The sequence below is a fragment of the Lepidochelys kempii genome, chromosome 15, assembly GCF_965140265.1.
Source record: "Lepidochelys kempii isolate rLepKem1 chromosome 15, rLepKem1.hap2, whole genome shotgun sequence".
Lineage (NCBI taxonomy): Eukaryota > Metazoa > Chordata > Testudines > Cheloniidae > Lepidochelys > Lepidochelys kempii.
Window position 1 is genome coordinate 29,716,173 of NC_133270.1, and position 17,956 is coordinate 29,734,128.

A 17,956-nucleotide genomic window follows, 5' to 3' on the forward strand; every position below is an offset into this window, starting at 1 on the left:
CCATACTAAGTCTGAGTTTGAGCAACAGAGCAGCTCTGCGGGGCCCTGAGCAATTTCACAGCCCTAAATATTTTATCTTTCATCCCTGATTTTTAATGCAATATTTTTTAGTAAAAACATCAGTTGTTCTACTGCCTTCCCCTCGACGGCTTTAAATATATAATCAGCTCACAACAAGGAGGAGGAGTGGGTGGGCATAAAATATGGATTGGCAGAGTTTATATAATACAATTTTTGACAACACTCAGCAAACAAAGCGGGAGAAGTTGGTGATTTATTGAAGGGTGACTTTTGTCATCAAGAGACTTAGCTATGGCAGCTGGGTTATCGAGAGACGAGTGGCAGAGAAGGGGATTGTGGATGGGTAGGAGTGCAGGCTGGCTTGTTCCTCCTTCGCGCTTTGGCCGGTAACAAGGAGACAGGTGATTAAACTGGACAGAGGCTAACTCAGAGGCAATCAGTGAAAACACTCTATTGAAGCAGCATGAGCCAGATTTGGTCACGCCCCCAGTAAAGTCAGCGGAGTTTTGCCTAAGGAAGGAGCTCCGGTTTTGGTCCCACATGGCTGGCCTGTGGAAATCAAGGTCATCAGGTCAAGTAGTGCTGCTGGATGCAGAAGGGGCTCAGCAAACGCGATAATTATTAACATGTCAACTCAAAGAAGGGCTCCCCTCTCTCATGCTTCAGGGTGTGAACTGATCACCGCAGGGGTCAGGCAGGAATCGGCAGTGCCCCTTGTTCAGCAGGCCCCATGGCATGACTAGCTTGGAGAATGGGGGCGTTCTAAGTGGCAGGTTGGCATCCTCTCATCTGCGAGAGATGGTGGGAATTGCAGCCTAGGATGTAGATGGTTTGCAGCGTCTCATGCGACCGAATAGCCCAATCTGGGATTTGCATGATCTTTGGCAGTTATTGCAAATGTCTGTCTCTTGGTTGGGAGCTGCTTGTTTCCTCGGGGCTCTTTTCTCTTCAAGCTTTGTGGGGGCCAGCTTCTGTCATGAACTTTGATACCCTGATGGAGACGATGGTGCCACTTGTTACGATCGCTTGCCAAGATTTCCCATTGGTCAGGATCAATTCCAAATTCCTTCGTATCTCGCTTGCATGTGTCTTTATAGCGAAGCTGGGGACGTCCTGTTGTTCTTGTTCCCTCCGATAGCTCCCCGTATAGCATGTCCTTGGGCGTGCATCCGTCTTCCAGCCTACTCAGATGGTCCAGCCAGCGCCGTCATCTTCGCTTGAGCAGGGCTGTCACACGTGGTAAACTTGCCCTTTGTAGAACCTCTGCATTGGTGACTTTATCCTGCCATTTGGTGTTGAGTATGCGGCGTAACCAACGTAGGTGGGAACTGTTCAAGCTTTTCTCCTGATGTGCATAAGTTGTCCATGTTTCCCCACCATACTTGAGAGTACTGAGGACGCAAGTTTGGCACACTAGCATTTTGGTCTTGATGGTCAGCTTTGAGTTGTTCCAGGCTCTTTTAGTTAGTCTGCTAAAGGTGGTGGCCACCTTTCCAATGCGAACGTTTAGTGAGAGGTGGGTGGTCATCATAGAATCTAAGTAGCTGAACTTTTGGACGACTTCTAGCTGGTTTGCATTTAAGGTGACTGAAGGATCTTATGGACCCCCTGTCCTGATACAACTGTTTTCTTGATGCTGATGGTGAGAGCAAATGCCTGACAGGCATTGAAAGGCGGTCCATGAGTTCTTGTAGTAGATCTTCATTGTGGGCTATGAGGGCCGCAGCAGCAGCGAATAGAAGTTCCCTGATTGGCACCTTTTTGACTTTAGTCTGTGACTTAAGTAGTGACAGGTTGAAGCATTTCCCATCCGCTCTTGTGTGGAGAGACACTCCATCTTTCAAGTCCTTAAACGCACAGTTCAGGAGTACTGAGAAGAAAATTCCTAAGAGTGGCAAGGCCTTTGTGAATGACCCTTCACCCCGGTTTGTGCACCCTGCTCACAAACCCGAATCTGGGTGTCTTTCCTGGGTGGCGCAGTGGTAGGCAGAGTTCACATTAGCCCTTGCCTCTCACTGCTGGAGACGGGTGTTATGGCCCATTGATCTGATTGATTGACAAGGACCCCAGCGGCAGATTGGCGACCAGACGGTGGGCACGGTGGAGGGGACGTCAGAGACATCAAAGCTGCATCTCTGGGGTGGGAACAGAGCTCGGCACTCCCTCAGGAAAAATCTCTACCCTGGCCCTCTGCCCTGCTGGCCGCGGGGGCAGGATGCTTCTCTATGGGGAGGGAGGCTTCCTGGGAAGGGCCCAGGCCCCCAGCCTGTGGCTGTGAGAGCAGAGGGCACCCAGTGACTGATGGTTATGCCGTTACTGTATGTAACATGCCCAAATATTAATGGGGAGCACCTCAGACCGGGCGTTAGCACCCACATTTCTGCAGACTCCAGGCAAGAGCTCTCTTTGCTAAGGGCTGGGGAAGCACCTGGTCTGCAGGAGTCACGGCTGGATTTCGACCCCCCCCCCCAAATCTAAATGTTGTCCTCTAATTAATGGATTGCAATTGCATGTGAGGCCACTCGCCCCGGCTTGGGGTGCCCCCCAGAGAGCCAGAGCAGTTGCCTCCATCTTTGGAGAAGACTTGCAGCAGCATTGACTCACCCGCAGAGTTCTGCGGAGCAGCCTCTGGGCGCGAACCTTCATGGAGCATCCGCACCGCTTGCAACGTGGCAGCTGAAATTTGCAGCATCAGGTTGCGCTTTAGGGACCAGATCCCCAGCAGGTGTAAATCAGCATTGGTCTGCTGAGGTCAATGGGGCCAGATCCCCAGTGGTGTAAATCGGCATCGCTCCACCAACTTCAGAGGACATATGCCACTTTACAACTGTTGCGCTCTGACCCCTGTTACCCACGAAAGGTAAAAGCAAACTCCATTCTAGACATTTATGAGCATTGCCAGCAGAAGAGCAATAAGGCTCTGAACACTAACCCCTTGCTATGCGGGGAGCAAACCTTGCCACCTGACTCAGAGGGGCTAGGCATGAACTCCTGCCCCCCATGACTGCTCGAAGAGCACCCCTTCCTCTTATCTTCCCAAACACTGGCTTCTCCTGTAAAGAACCCAGGACAGCAATAAAAGATCAAGGAATCCCATATGCAAATGGGGCAACTGGCATCCAAACATACAGGCCTGCCACACTGAAGTATGAATTTCACTGCTCACTGCAGGGCTGGGCCCTGGTCTGAACCTGTCTGCCCAAAGCCTATCAGCTTTCACTGCCCCTTTCACCCTCGGCTTGGCAGTTGAAATGCCTCCTCGTGTTCTGTACCTGGACAGAGAGTCTGCTTTGTCACCTCAACGAACTGAATTTAGTGTCTTTCCAAGTGCTGAGCTTCCAGAGGTGTCCCTTTGATTTCAGAATGATAGAAAACCAGCATGAACGCTTTCAGATTGCACACGTGTGTATTGCGGGTGCATGGACGTATGCATACGTGTGTATATTGCGTGCTTGTGTGCATTGTTGTGAATATTAGTTCAATGCAGGTAAAGCCAGCCTCGGCCTCAGGGCCCACTTGTGATGGGTTTCACCCGAAGGGGCTCAATAGAGCTGAAGTGGGAGAGTGGGGCATTTCCTGTCACAAGGGTCCAAACCCCTCCCCACTGAGCAATACCAGCCCACTGGAGATATATAGCGGTAGTTGTTTACTGTGAAACTTCTGAACTGCCCCTTCACCAGGTCCCGGGGGCTCACGAATAGAGAAAACGATGGTAGGTGACTATGGCGCTTTAGTTAAAGAAGGCAGGCTCGCGACAATCAACACGAGAACAAAGATTCTTTGTCACTACCAGCTAGGGCTGGATTCGGCCCCGTGCCCTGGAGGTGAAAGGCTTCAGATCCTGTTCCCACTCCCAATCCTCAGGAGCCATCCCATCTAGTTCGAGCTCAGCTCCTTTGGCAGAAAACCCCAGCCAGGGCAGGTTCATAGGCTGGAGCTGTCCCATCCCCAGAACTCCTCCTTCCGGCAGAGCCTGCCAGGAACTCTTCATCACACTGCTCATTGAGAAAGAACCCGGAAAAGGGAAAGGCCTCTTACACTTCCCATCAGACGCTGAAACCCTGCCCCTCTTTGGTTCCAGCTCTCAGCACCAGCAGACCACTCTGCACAGATCCAGGGAGCAAAGTCCCACAGAGCTCTGTGAAGGGCTCTCTCTAGGGATGCTCCTCAGTGCTCCCTTGCCAGCCTGTTGTCATGTCTGAGCCCCTAAACTCCCCTTCGCTACCCTCTGTGCTGGGCTCCATTGCTCCTCTCCCTTCCCACAGCGTGAGCTCAAACCCGCCACGGCATCAGGGCCGCTCCAACCCCCGGCCTTGCAACTTGGAGACCAGTTCAAGAACTGTGGCTGCTACCGCTGGGCTCTCCTCTGGTCAGTAGTTGAACCGTCAGCAGCCTGGATGGCTGCAGTATTGTATGGTGCTTGTAGGAAAGCAGCAGGCTTGTGGTGCTGTGGCAGCGTGTTTCCAGTCCCTTGTGGGGGCTGTAATTAGTCACTTTTAATTGGTTCTGGGGGAAATCTTGGCACGCGAGCTCTCAGTCTCTGGGAGAAAGCGTTTAACTAAACAAGAGTCGGCCAGAGCAGCTGGGCTCGCTCTTTCTTTCTTTCTTTCTTTCTTTCTTTCTTTCTTTCTTTCTTTCTTTCTTTCTTTCTTTCACTTTTCATTTGTTAAAATGCTTTGGCTATGTGACCATCCCTTCCCTAATGCTTAGTGTTTGCCTCACGGTAGCTGCCCATTGCCTTTGTCTCCTTTGCTGAAATGCTCTAGCATATTATTGCGTTAGATCAGTGAAAACCTCCTCCTTACGCAGGGCCTGGTTCTGCCAGGTGCTGAGCTCTTGAGGTGGCTGGGTGTTGACTGAGCTTGGCACCACTCAGGATTCCCCACCTTACACTGGTGTTGGTGACTAGGCATGGGGTGGGGCAGAGGAGAAGCAGGCCTGTCATAAATATAAAGGGAGGGGTAAACCCCTTTAAAATCCCTCCTGGCCAAAGGAAAAATCCTCTCACCTGTAAAGGGTTAAGAAGCTAAAGGTAACCTCGCTGGCACCTGACCAAAATGACCAATGAGGAAACAAGATACTTTCAAAAGCTGGGTGGAGGGATAAAAACAAAGGGTTTGGGTCTGTCTGTATGCTGCTTTTGCCGGGGATAGACCAGGAATGGAGTTTTAGAACTTTTAGTAAGTAATCTAGCTAGGTATGTGTTAGATTATGATTTCTTTAAATGGCTAAGAAAAGAACTGGGCTGAATAGAATGACTATCCCTGTCTGTGTGTCTTTTTTGTAACTTAAGGTTTTGCCTAGAGGGATTCTCTGTTTTGAATCTAATTACCCTGTAAGGTGTCTACCATCCTGATTTTACAGAGGTGATTCCTTTACTTCTATTAAAAGTCTTCTTGTAAAAAAAACTGAATGCTTTTTCATTGTTCTAAGATCCAAGGGTTTGGGTCTGTGGTCACCTATGCAAATTGGTGAGGATTTTTACTAAACCTTCCCAGGAAGTGGGGTGCAAGGGTTGGGAGGATTTTGTGGGGGAAAGACGTGTCCAAACTATGTTTCCCAGTAAACCCAGTTAAAGTTTGGTGGTGGCCGTGGAAATTCCAAGGGCAAAGGGTAAAATTAATTTGTACCTTGGGGAAGTTTTAACCTAAGCTGGTAAAAGTAAGCTTAGGAGGTTTTCATGCAGGTCCCCACATCTGTACCCTAGAGTTCAGAGTGCGGAAGGAACCTTGACAAGGCCTGAAAGAGCTAAAGGGAGGGCTCCCTCAGAGAGCAGAGTGGGGATGTCTCTGCTGCAGCGGGATCCACTTGAGCACAACATGGCAGCCACCCCTGGCAGTAGGTGGGAGGAAAGCACAGGCCACTGCCCACAAGTTATATCCAGCACATATTCTGTGCCACCTCACAATGAGAGAGAAGAGGCAATTTCATAGAATCATAGAATATCAGGGTTGGAAGGGACCCCAGAAGGTCATGTAGTCCAACCCGCTGCTCGAAGCAGGACCAATTCCCAGTTAAATCATCCCAGCCAGGGCTTTGTCAAGCCTGACCTTAAAAACCTCTAAGGAAGGAGATTCTACCACCTCCCTAGGTAACGCATTCCAGTGTTTCACCACCCTCTTAGTGAAAAAGTTTTTCCTTATATCCAATCTAAACCTCCCCCACTGCAACTTGAATTTCTCCTGCCGGTCTCTCACTCTGCATCGATCAGTAATTAAATGCAGTCAACAATTACTATAATGTTTGCCTAGCGACCAGACTGTTACGAAACCTTGCTATAAACAGCTGCCTTACAAATTGCATCTCCTTTGCTACAGGATACCACCGTGATTCTTCAAGGGAAAAAAGAGGTTTCCTTGGAGAGGGGACACCCAGTTATGCATGTTTATTAACTTACGTATTAATGCCCTGAAGCCATGCTGCAATGATAGTTTATTATAAGCTTATCTCCAATAGAAGGCTACTCCTTTTGGTTTGCATTTACAATGGCTACTATTCATTCCTCTTTAAAGGGAGCCCTGTCAAAGAAAATCTGCCCCCAATTTCAAATTTGCAAAAGCCTCAGTCCAAAGATTTCCATGAATTATGATTTGTTTACATTTTCTATTGGTAATAGATGGTTTTACATGTAGATTCCTTTATAAATTTTATATTATTTTACAATGAGATTGTCTGAAATCAAAGTGCCTTCTCCCTGCTCTCACAAACCAAACTCTGCAGCATCCTGCTGGTGTACCCCTGCCAGAAAGCGAAAGTGACCAGGACCAAACATGAAACTAACTAGCTCATCCTCATTGTCCAAAGGGGAGGATGAATACATGTGGGGCAGAGTGACATGTTAACTGGGGTAGCTTTAAAAACAATGCGTTTGTAATAACGGAAGGTGTGATTTGCCACACACACAGGACATTTCGGGTTTTTTGAGAAAGATGTTTAAGATGACTCAGGTACCAACTCGGTAACCTGGTAGAACTCACACTGTGTTGGCTGGGGAACCCGCTTCTGTCCCGGTTGTTGGGAATAGCCAAACTCCCATTGGCTGAAATGGGGCCAGGGTCTGAATGATGGGCCATAATCTCACTGTTCTCTAGACCTGAATTGTCAGACACAGTGATCAAAGGCCCGGGGCTGTGAGCTCTCAATTCCACTGAAGTCAGTTCACGCCTCCCAGGAAGAGTTTTGCATGTTACAGGGTTGGGCCCCAAAAGAGAAGGTGCTCAAATCAAAGCACCTCGGAGTGCGTGAAGTATGGTCTCCAGAACAAAGCGACAAGGCTGAAGGTGTGAGCCCATCCTGCAACCTTGGCTTTCGCAGGTCGCCCTAGAATGAATCTAGCTGCGAGAAGCAAGGGCTGGTGCCGTGAGTGAAGGCAGTAGGATCAGGCCCAGGAGGGTTGATCTGGAGAGGGCATTTATGGCAAGATAGAAACATTCCAGCCATTTGTCTTGCACAAGTTCCAGCCACTTCTGATTGCAGATTCCGCTTGTGTTGCTGCCCGCACTCTGCCATTGCCACTCGCAGCTCTTCTGTGAAGCCGTGGAACTCGGCCATATTGTCTCCAGTGTGTACAAATACATCATCCTTGTGCCACTTGTCTTTAGGAAGAGCTGCCAGGAATCTCACCTCTTACAACAATGGCCAGCCACGAGCTCAATTTGAACCAAGGCTGGACATTGCACTGGCGAATATTCTGCAGGGGACAATCCAGCAAAGGCAGGAGGGGAACTCGATGATCCTGTATGGCCTTCACATGGCTCATGTCTGTGCTTCTGTTACCAAACCCCGTGTCCTTGTATGGCAATATGGCCTGGTGGAGAACATCCTGATTTATCATCTCACACTACAATATTGTATTGATTCCACCGTGAAATGTGCAATCTCGGATTCAGTTATTGGCTTTCCAGAAGCGAACAAAGCACCCCACACCCCACACTTCCTCTGACTCTCCCCATCTGCACTACTGGGCTAATTTGCCAACCTGTCCCTGCTACATACAGGTAGTTGGTAACAGAAACTGCTTTACATTTTAATTTGCTCACCAGATCATTCATTCTAATCAGAGTTCAACCTACAGACAGCACAGCGTGCCTCAGTGGATGGCTTTGCCTTCTGTGTTTGACTGCAATACCATTTCTGCAGAACCTCACATACTGAAAGCTCTTTAGAGGCTTGAACTAACCCTCCCAGCACCCTCCTGAAGATGGGGAAATTGAGTCACAGCGTGAGGTGAAGGGACTTTCCCAAGGCTACATACTGAGGCGGTGTCAGAGCTGGGATTCCAACTTGCCAGCCTGCCCCCACTCTTCTCATCCCCCCTTGCCTCTGCAAGTCATGGCATTTCTTTCTGGACCGTGCAGGCTGTCTGTGACGCAGGATGAATTAGAAAAAGCGGGGAATGCTCTCCTACATGTGCCGAACCGGTAGCACAGAAACTCCTGCCAACAATAAATACAGCTGGTGGCAGCTACACCACAGGAGATAACAGATAGGGCTGCTTCACAGGGTGGCACAACTCATTTTTATATCGAAGCCGCATACACAGGATCACAGAACCTTTTACAGGGAGAGTCAATCATTCACTAGAGAGAAAAGGTAAGGTTTCAAAAGGGGATGTTTTATGGATGTATAGGTGTGTGTGTGAGCTGCAATCTTCTTATCTCATAGGAAACTATCCTGTCCATATCTATTATAGTTGTCTTGTAAATTATATGGCTGGTAACAGAGAGTCCGGCTGATGGATGGAATTTTTTTTTTTAAACTTCACTCACCCATTCTCAGCAAACCAGCGTTTGACATGAAAGGAATCCGCATATATGAGATTATGATAACAGAGTACATGGGATTTTAACAGCATAAAGATGATCATACAGGCGCACGATCCTGCACTCTTTGTACACCTGAAACAGGGAATGAAGAACCTGACCCACTGCCAGTCCAATATAAGCCAACACGACAAAGAAAACGAGGCACTAAGTTCTGTAGACCCATGATTGGCAACCTATAGACAAAGCATGAATGAGTCTTTTGGCTGTATCCGAAATCAACCGCTGCTGGTAACACAAATCTCACCTCTGCTACCAGGTGCAGACCCGTGGCAGAGACACACTGATTCCTAACTACATTTTGCATTCGTGGCATGCCCCAAAGGACTTATTTTTATGACCAAGTGGGTGTCTCAGTCTTCAGAAACTAATGGCGGCTACACTCCCAGTTTTAAAATTGTAATAAATGTAAATGATCTGATTCTGGTATCATTTGCTCTGGCGTGCAACACTCGGTGGAGTCAACTCCTGATTTATAGTGGTGTGCTCAGAATCAGATCACAAATGTTGTTCTCCAAGCCAGAGTCTCCAACTATGACCAGATTAGTATATAGACCCTTTCTAACTAGCAATTAAAAGGATGCTCAAAAGTAAATTAGTGTAATAATGATATGAATAATTGATAATAATAGTAACAGAAGAGTAAAACAATATCTATAAAATGAGAATAAAGTCCATTTCTACAGATAAAGAACTTTAAGCCTTCCAAATACACCTGTTTCATCTGTATATTTTTATTTAGTAACAGCCAAGTGAAGCCATTCACTATCTGTTCAAAAAGGGGAATTCCCCTGGTATTTCCGTGCCCCGCAATTCATACAAAGCTTCCAAATGTACAGTATAAGGCATTATAATCTGAACTACAGGACCCCCAGGAGCTCAACCCCATGCCTGGGGCACTGGCTCAGTTCTTGCTCAGACAGACAAACATCATCAAACCTCTTTGTCCAACGCTTAGATTATCCTTGGAGGTCTCCCAGCCAAGTACCTACCTGAGTCCGTCTTAACGGGGGAGAGGAGATGCAATCACCACACAAAGTGCCCTGGCTGCTGAGGTCCAGGCATTAGCTCGTCCTGCCTGCCCCCTTCCTTTAGGTCTTCAGCACTAGAAAGCTCCCCCATTGTCTGTCTGTCTCCCGAGCTGTAGTGCCCATCAAATGTAACGATGGTAAAACCACGGTGCCGGCTCCAGATACAGACACAGCTCAGTCACCTCAGCAAACCTGCCCCCATGAGCAGAGCCATGTTCTGCCCATGAGCAGAGCCATGTTCTATTCACACCTCCCCTGCTGAATAGCTCACCTAGAGGCCAAGCAGAGTGCCAACCTGAAGAGGACTCATTCCCCTACAGTAGCAGTTCTCAAACTGTGGGTCGGGACCCCAAAGTGGCTTGTGACCTTGTTTTAATGGGGTCTCCAGAGCTGCAGTTAGACAGGCTGGGGCCCGGGGCCAAAGCTGAAGCCTGAGTCCCACCGCCCTGGGCGTTGGGGCTCAGGCTTCGGCTTCAGCCCTGGGTGGCAGGAGTCAGGTTACAAGCCCCCTGCCCGGAGCTGAAGCCCTTAGGCTTTGGCTTTAGCCCTCCCCCTCCTGGGGCAGCGGGGTTTGGGCAGGCTCAGGCTTTGGTCCCCCTCCTGGAGACGTGTAGTAATTTTTGTTGTCAGAAAGGGGTTGCGGGGCAATGAAGTTTGGGAACCCCTGCCCTACAGCTTCCTCCACGTGATCCCCCAGGCCCACACTCCCTGATCCTGCTACACGTTGTTGGTTTAGTGACTAGAGCAAATGATGATAATAGAATTTATCACCCCTAAAAGCCATTTTAATGCTTTACAAGCTTGCATCTGTGGTGTAATGGCATTAAAATGCTACTGGCTGGGAGCCATTTTGTCTGCCAAGGCAAAGGCTGGTTTGCTTGCTATATTTCCCTGCCATGTTGCTATTTTCCCCTGGTAAACAGACTAACACACGAAAAGGAAAGTCAGCTCCTTCTGGCTTCCCAAGCCCCGTCTCCCCTAAGCAAATGGGAGGAAGCTTGCACTGTCTGAGCCCCTGTTCAGCATCACAGATAAGCGTGCGGGATGCCCACCTGCCATGTACTCCAGTGAGCAAAATCACTCTCCAAACAGGATGGAAATATATCAGATGACATGCATGATCATTGTCGGTTGCCAATGGTGATGCACAAGGAAGATTTCTCTTGTCTCCGTGTGCAGGTGCAATCAGCAATTCTGCCGGCTTCCCACAGGACCCGCACACCAGATGAAACAGCCCCTGCGCGGACATGGACTAGCCCTGGCTTAGGAAAGAGATTGGGGACCAGCACAGGCAAAGCAAATATGTTGCTTCCTGCCAGGACATAAAAGAAGCATAGAAGCTGAAAGGGGAAAGAGAGGGGGCTGGGTTAGCAGCAAAGGAGTGAGAGGTCTGGTAATGCCATATGCTGCTGCCTTGAAATGAACACAGCACAGAAAGGGAGCATGTCTCTTTAAAACTGAGGGAGAGCTTTTAGTGTCTCTCCTGGCTTTTGCCAGAAGCGGAGCTGACTGAGTCTGAGCTCCGGCTGTGGCTGCGTGTGGTTATTCTGGAGCAGGGCCCTGAAGAGGAAGAGGGTGATTCTCTGGCCTCCTGCATTCTAGAGAGGGACTCACGCTGCAGAATTTGCATCTAGATTCCAGCCACCCCAGAAGCCAGGCCTGTTCAGATCCTGAGTTATGGGTCAGGCCATTTTAACATCAGGAACCATCTGCAAAACTAGGCTCCAGATCTGAATGCAAATTTTGAACAATTCCCCCCAACCCGGGTTTGTAGCTGTTCTGATCTGGGGCTTTGTTCAGGCCCAGCCCGGCCAGGTTCTGTTCCTGACTCTGCCACTGACTTTCTGAAGCAGCCTGGGTAAATCCCTTAGCCTCTCTTCGGTTCTATTTGCCTGTTTATAAATGATTCCCATACCTACCTGCCATGCCCTGGCAAATAAGGAATGGATGAGCTCCTCAGCTGCAAGATGCTGCATATGTGCAATGTAGCATTGAAAAGGCACAGCAGTTGGCTGCACTGACCTGAAACGATGCAAGTGCAGAGCGTGTCTGATGAAGAGACATGATCCTGGGGGGCTTGGGGGGGGGGGGGGGAGACAGCACCCTGGTGCTATAAGTCAAAGCTGTGCTTGTATGGCCCATTCACACCATTCCCCTCGATAAGACCCGGGCAGTAGCCGCTGAAGCTGTCCCCTGCAGCTGCTTTATTCTAACAGCAGAAGCGTAATTTGTAGTTCTCTCCTTCTTTCTCTCTGCACAGAGAGGTTAGGCTGACCTGTGCATGAGGACTAGACAACTCCATACAGTGATTACTGCCGCTGGGGACCCAGGTAGACAGGAGGTCACTCTGTGCCCAGCTCACAGACATTAGCATAAATTATAGCTGTCCGAAAATTGACAGAAGTTTGGAGGCGTTAGTAGTTATTTTTGAAGACTCCAGCTTGGTGGTGGGGTATAGGATTGGGCTCGTCTCTTGGGTGGAGCTGGCTGGATCCAAAAGCGACAGGGGATGGGTGAGCGTATATATGACGCTAAGCTGATGGCCTTTGTGGGATCCAGCCAGCCAGTCAAGAAGCCAAACGTAACCGCTGAGATCTAGAATTCATGAAAGCGAAGCCTCTTCCCCCCCCCCCCCCCGAATGCCTGTGTGGGAAACAAACTCCCACCAGCTGTGGGGGATCGAGGCCCTCCAGAAGCACGACAATCCAGGAGATCAGCAAGGTGAACGTAATATGTGCCCATGTGAAACTCGATGCGCTGCCCATCTAGTGGCCGCCGGCCTGGTGCGGAAGAAGCTGCACACCCGTGCCCATGAGGCTATGGATGGGCAAATGGGTGTAAATAAAATAAGACCTGGCTCAAATCTTGATTCTGAAGTCAAACCAGTCCCACGCCTCCAGCTCTGACGCACTCCAGACCCAAACCTGATCTCATGCTGGTTACAGGGGGAAGTGGAATTGCACACAGCTCAGTCTCACTGAGGAGGGTCTTTGGATGATATTTCTGTCCTGGAGATGGGAATGACAGAAACCCCACAGGATTTACAGTCCATGTGACCTGCCCAAGAGGCTGGGAATCAGAAGCTGAACGTCTGGGAGCTGATCCAAATCGACTCCCCTCCTGTTTTTGGTGGCTCAGCTGTGAACTCCCGGCACTCTCTCTGTGTAGCTAACTCCATAGGCTGACGATGGCAGAGAGGGGGCCGCGGGAAGGAGATTACCGGCTGGAGGAAGCATGCTATGAACAAGGATGTCATTCACCCAAAATTAGATTCACTGGCAGAAATTCAATCACAAGAGTCTGATAAATCCGGTTTACGGGGTCCAAAAAATTACATTTTTGATGCAATTTTGAATTCATCTAACTCATGCTCCTGCTCATTTCTTTTCAGCTGCCACAAAGGACCCTAAATCCACAGGACAAATTGAAGATATGCAGATAGGGCCCAATCCTGTGAGATGAAGCCACTGTGAGTGGAGGTGCTCAGTTATGAGCAAAATCAGACCCCGAGACCAGACATTTACTCCCCTCTAAGGTCACACGTCTATTCTTGTTGTCAGGCAACTTATTTCCTGTACAATCAATATCGGGTGTACTTTTACAGTCAGTTACTGTGCCGATGGCTGGCAACTCTGATGCTATATAAACTCTCTTGTCATTCGGACCAAACACTTCTCATTGCTGCTTTTGAGCCCTGAAAGTTGGTTATTTTTTTTAATTTCTTGGTATCAGGTGTCTCCCCCTTCAATAAATTCAGTCGTTGATCTTTCCTCCCACCCCCCCGACCCCATCCTTGACTAGTGTCTCTTTAATCTCCCTAATCTCCATTAGTTTTATCATAATAGAATTTCTGGCTTGTTCTTAATGGCTGCCAGGGTTCCATAATCCCCTTTAATTATGAGCAAGCCGTAGGAAAAGTACAGTCCCTGCAGTAGCCCTCTGGTTTGGGTCTCTGTGGTTTATACAGCAGAAAGGGCAATAAATAATGGATTTCAGGCTGAGGATTAACATACGTGTTCCATAGTTTCGCTCAGCCAGTGATGTTCTCTGCTTTGCATGGAGCAAAGCTGAATTATCAAAGCAGACTTCAGCCAGTCAGGGGGTGCCAGGGTATTTTTAGGGAACACTCTTGAGTACAGCGATTTTCAAAGATACTGACCCCTGTAATTTCAATGAGATTTGGAATCGGGGGGGTGGTGCACTCATGCATATATACATATGTTTTACTGTTAACAGTTCCAGCCAATATTAAATAAATCAGCAATTGATCATGGACTTTGAACATGTTGGAAGGTATCCTTCCTGACAGTGTTTACTGTACGATCAAAGCCATGTGTTCTGCAGAGTTGTTCCTCGAACATGCCAAAGGCTGACAATGCACTTCACTGAGGACTATTCGTGGCTGTTGCAAAATAGAGATAATCTCGGTACATTCAGGCTTTTTCCAAGTCTGCTCCACCCCCCTGTTCTATATTTGACTCCAGTTTCTCTAGTTAATTCCCCAACATTTCCCCTCTGCCCATGGCCTTCACATTAGGTGTTTCAGGAAGGTCAGCCAAAACCCAGGGTTTCCTGTTTCCTTTGGGAGAACAGCGAAAGCACTTTTTGGGGATGGTTTAGGGGATAAAAATCAAATTTATCAAATTGGATTTACGCTCCTAGCTTTCTCTTCTTTCAGGGCATTGAATAAGTCACATGTGCACCATTAAGCCTGAGACGTAAAGGCCATCTGGCAACCCCAAAAGTACCTCATTTGTCTGTGCAGAGTGCTGCTTTATAGCACACACATACCCTTCAGCGCGCTGTATCTAAGGCGACAGTAAAGAAGAGGCACGTTTAGGGCTGCTGCATTCAAAAGGCAGTTCACGGGATCCATTATGGCTGAGCATCCCCGTGCCACTTAAAACGTTGATATTCAAGGCATCAGTTTGTATTAGAGTGAGACTAGCACTGGTCAGATGGAATGACTGACTATTTGCTTATCATAAAATTAGGTTCTCCTGCAGGACAGGCCCGTGATTCTAGTTTCCAGCTGGCTAAAGACTCCGATGGCATGGAATTGACATATTCAGGCTTGGGGAAGGGAGCTGCTGCCTTTCTGATGGGGAATGACTCACCTGCTCCTCCTCCTGGAGTAACAGTGCTGATCTAGGATCCTGGGGGTCCCCCCGCCTGAATTTCTTGACCCCCGCCTTCCCAGAAACGGTGGTGGTATGGAAGATAGTTAAAGATGACATTTAGAAGGCCAGCATAACGCCTATGCACTACTTCCACCCTATTTGGGCTTGTCCGGGCCCTCTACCCTGGCTGAATAGCCAAGTGCAGACAATTCCCACTCTACCAATGGATCCCTAGGCATATTTTGAGCCAAATTCTCTTTTGGTGTAAATTTGTGCTGTTAGAGAATTTGGCCCTTTGAGTTTGGCTTCAAGTAAGAGCAGCCATTCCAACAACCAACCAACTGGGTGTGACTAAAGAACTGTAGGGAGATCTGGGAGTGCTGCCCCGTTGAGCTGGTAGGCTCCTCCCAAGCCCAAAACAGAACATGCCTCCTGCACTCAGCTTCTCCAGCAAGAGCCGTTCGATATTTCTGTGATAACCGCGGGACATCTGATGTTAGTGAGCACATTAAACAGAGGCATAAATTTGTAATGAGAGTCTCGAAATGAATGGTACTTATCATTTATGGATGGAATAATTAAAGATACTGTACTTGGAGGTTTTACACAGTATTGTAAATTGTGATCAGTGGTAATAAGCGAGTAAGTAGAATTCAAACAGTTTCAAATTGGCCCACTCAAACAGCTCCTGTTTTGCCCCATTTAAAGAACCCCTTTTGCCCAGCATTACTGACCTGGTGTCAGGTATTCTAGGCCTGATGTTACTCTGGCAAAGCTGTGAGATGCTGCCTATTTCTTCTCTGAGAGGAGGCCGTGTGGAAGGTCATATTTTCATGAATATTCACAGGTCTCAGGCTTTTCATGAGCTGGCCCTGGAATATCTCAGAGCTCATGCCTGCTGAGCTCCACTGACACACTGGAGCTGTCTAGCCCCAGGGAAATCTTGTCTCTAAAAGGCACTCAGCTACCTCCGTGACGGGTGAGGCAGAAGGCCCAGACCCTCCAAGGTATGTAGGCACCTAACTCGGATTGATTTCAAGGGGGAGTTAGGCACCTACATGCCTTTGAAGATCTGGGGTTAAGAACCTATGGAGAATAGACTAGAATAGATTTCGTGCTGAGTTAACTCCCCCCTTCCTCGCAACAATCTCAGTGTTGTGCAATGAAGACGGTGAAATTTCACTATATGGCAGGAAAATGGGGAATTTGGAAATTCACACGCTTTTTTTTTTTGACACCCTCCTGCCTTTCACATCCGTGTGCGCAAGCATTTGAGATTTTTCCTCCTGCCTTTTCTCACCTGTATCCCGGGCAGCGAAGATGCTTCCAGACACTGCAAACTATTTCAAGTTTCTAAAACAGACGCTCAGTGCTACATTAAGTGGCATAAATTATTCTCATGTCACTCCCTGCGAAGGGTGTTGCATCTGCTTCCCAAATCCAGCTGCCGGAAAAGATCAAAAGCAGAGAAAGCTCGTCGGAAGTTTGGTTGTTAAACAGTCGTTTGGTTTTATTCAGCAGGATAAGAGTATTTTTTCCAACTGCAGTTATGTTTAGTGGCCACCTGTCTTTCTTTAAAGACCTTGCAAAGAGTTCCAAGTGTCCATGATAATGGGCATTCATTGGTCCCCTTGTTGGCAGGTTCAGTAGAGTGAATTTAATGGGCCTGAAAACTGAACTCTCGCCCACCCTGAGTCTACACTGAGAATTTTAGAGAGTATTCCCAGTGTTAATCCAGTTCCAGGGCAGCTCCTTTTCTGCTAGCAATGCTGCACCCCAGGTACTAGGATTTTTACCACTGGGTGTAGAAGATACAGAGAGAACTTTCCCCTGTCCTTACCTCCTGGTTTGCTGTAGCTAGACCTTGTGCTTTACTTGCTAGCTCTAAAGTGCTGGGCAGTTTACAGGGGGGCTGCCCCAAAGCCCACGTTCTGCAGTGTGCCATTCAGCTGCCTTCATCTGTCCCATATTGGGCTGCTCCGTGGAGAGGGTGACCGGTCCCAGCATGCATTGCTACATCATTTTGATCTGAGGGGCTGGGCCACAATGCATGCTGGGAACTGTCATCTCCACGGGCTGCCCCCTTCATAGTCGAGGCTGAGGGCAGCTGCAGTCTACTCGGTTTGCAAATTAGAAGCCCCGGGCAATTAGCCAGTAATGCGAGGCCACGCCCTTCCCCGAAGGGTCTGGAGAATGGCACTGCCGAGTCATCCCCAGAGAGTTCCAACTTCCGGCCCAACTTGGTAGAAGCTCGTTTCCCGAAACTCTGAGGACTCCATCCTCTTCTAACTCCGATCATTTAAAATACTGTCACCATGACAACCGCTGCAGGTGAGTCTCATTACAGTTAATCCTCTAATTACTAACTACCTCTTCAATCGGTTGTAATTACTTTGGGGACACCGTTAACCTCTCATTAGAAACGCATGGCCACTTTGTACCAAAAGCACAAACAGTGACATGCCTAGTAATTTGCGCCAGTGCACTCAAGGCCACTCTTTGTCTTTTACCGAGGCACAAGCTCATCCCTGTCATTAACCGAGAATGGTTGTCATGACAATTAATCATTCCATCCCTCATCAGCAACTTTTGCCAAATGTCACCCTGCTCTTGATCAAATGAGAAGAGAAAATTAAATGAATCAATTGGGTATCCGGGCATCTTTTTTTCCCTAATAACTTGGAAATTGCCCTGCAAATGCACTTCCCCCAGGTTTGCCAGGGAGCTCTGCTTAATGTACTGTGGGGTGATACGCTTTGAGCCTGAAGTGCTAAACTTCTACAGCCGAGCTTTGATGGGAAACAACTAATGCCCACAAGAATACTTAGCTGGTGCAAATTATACAGTGCCTGGCTCAGTGGGGTCCTGCTCCATGACTAGGATTCCTTGGCACGACGGTAATACAAATAATTAATAATAATAATAATCAAAAGAAAGGAGATTGTCATCATTCAACAACCTG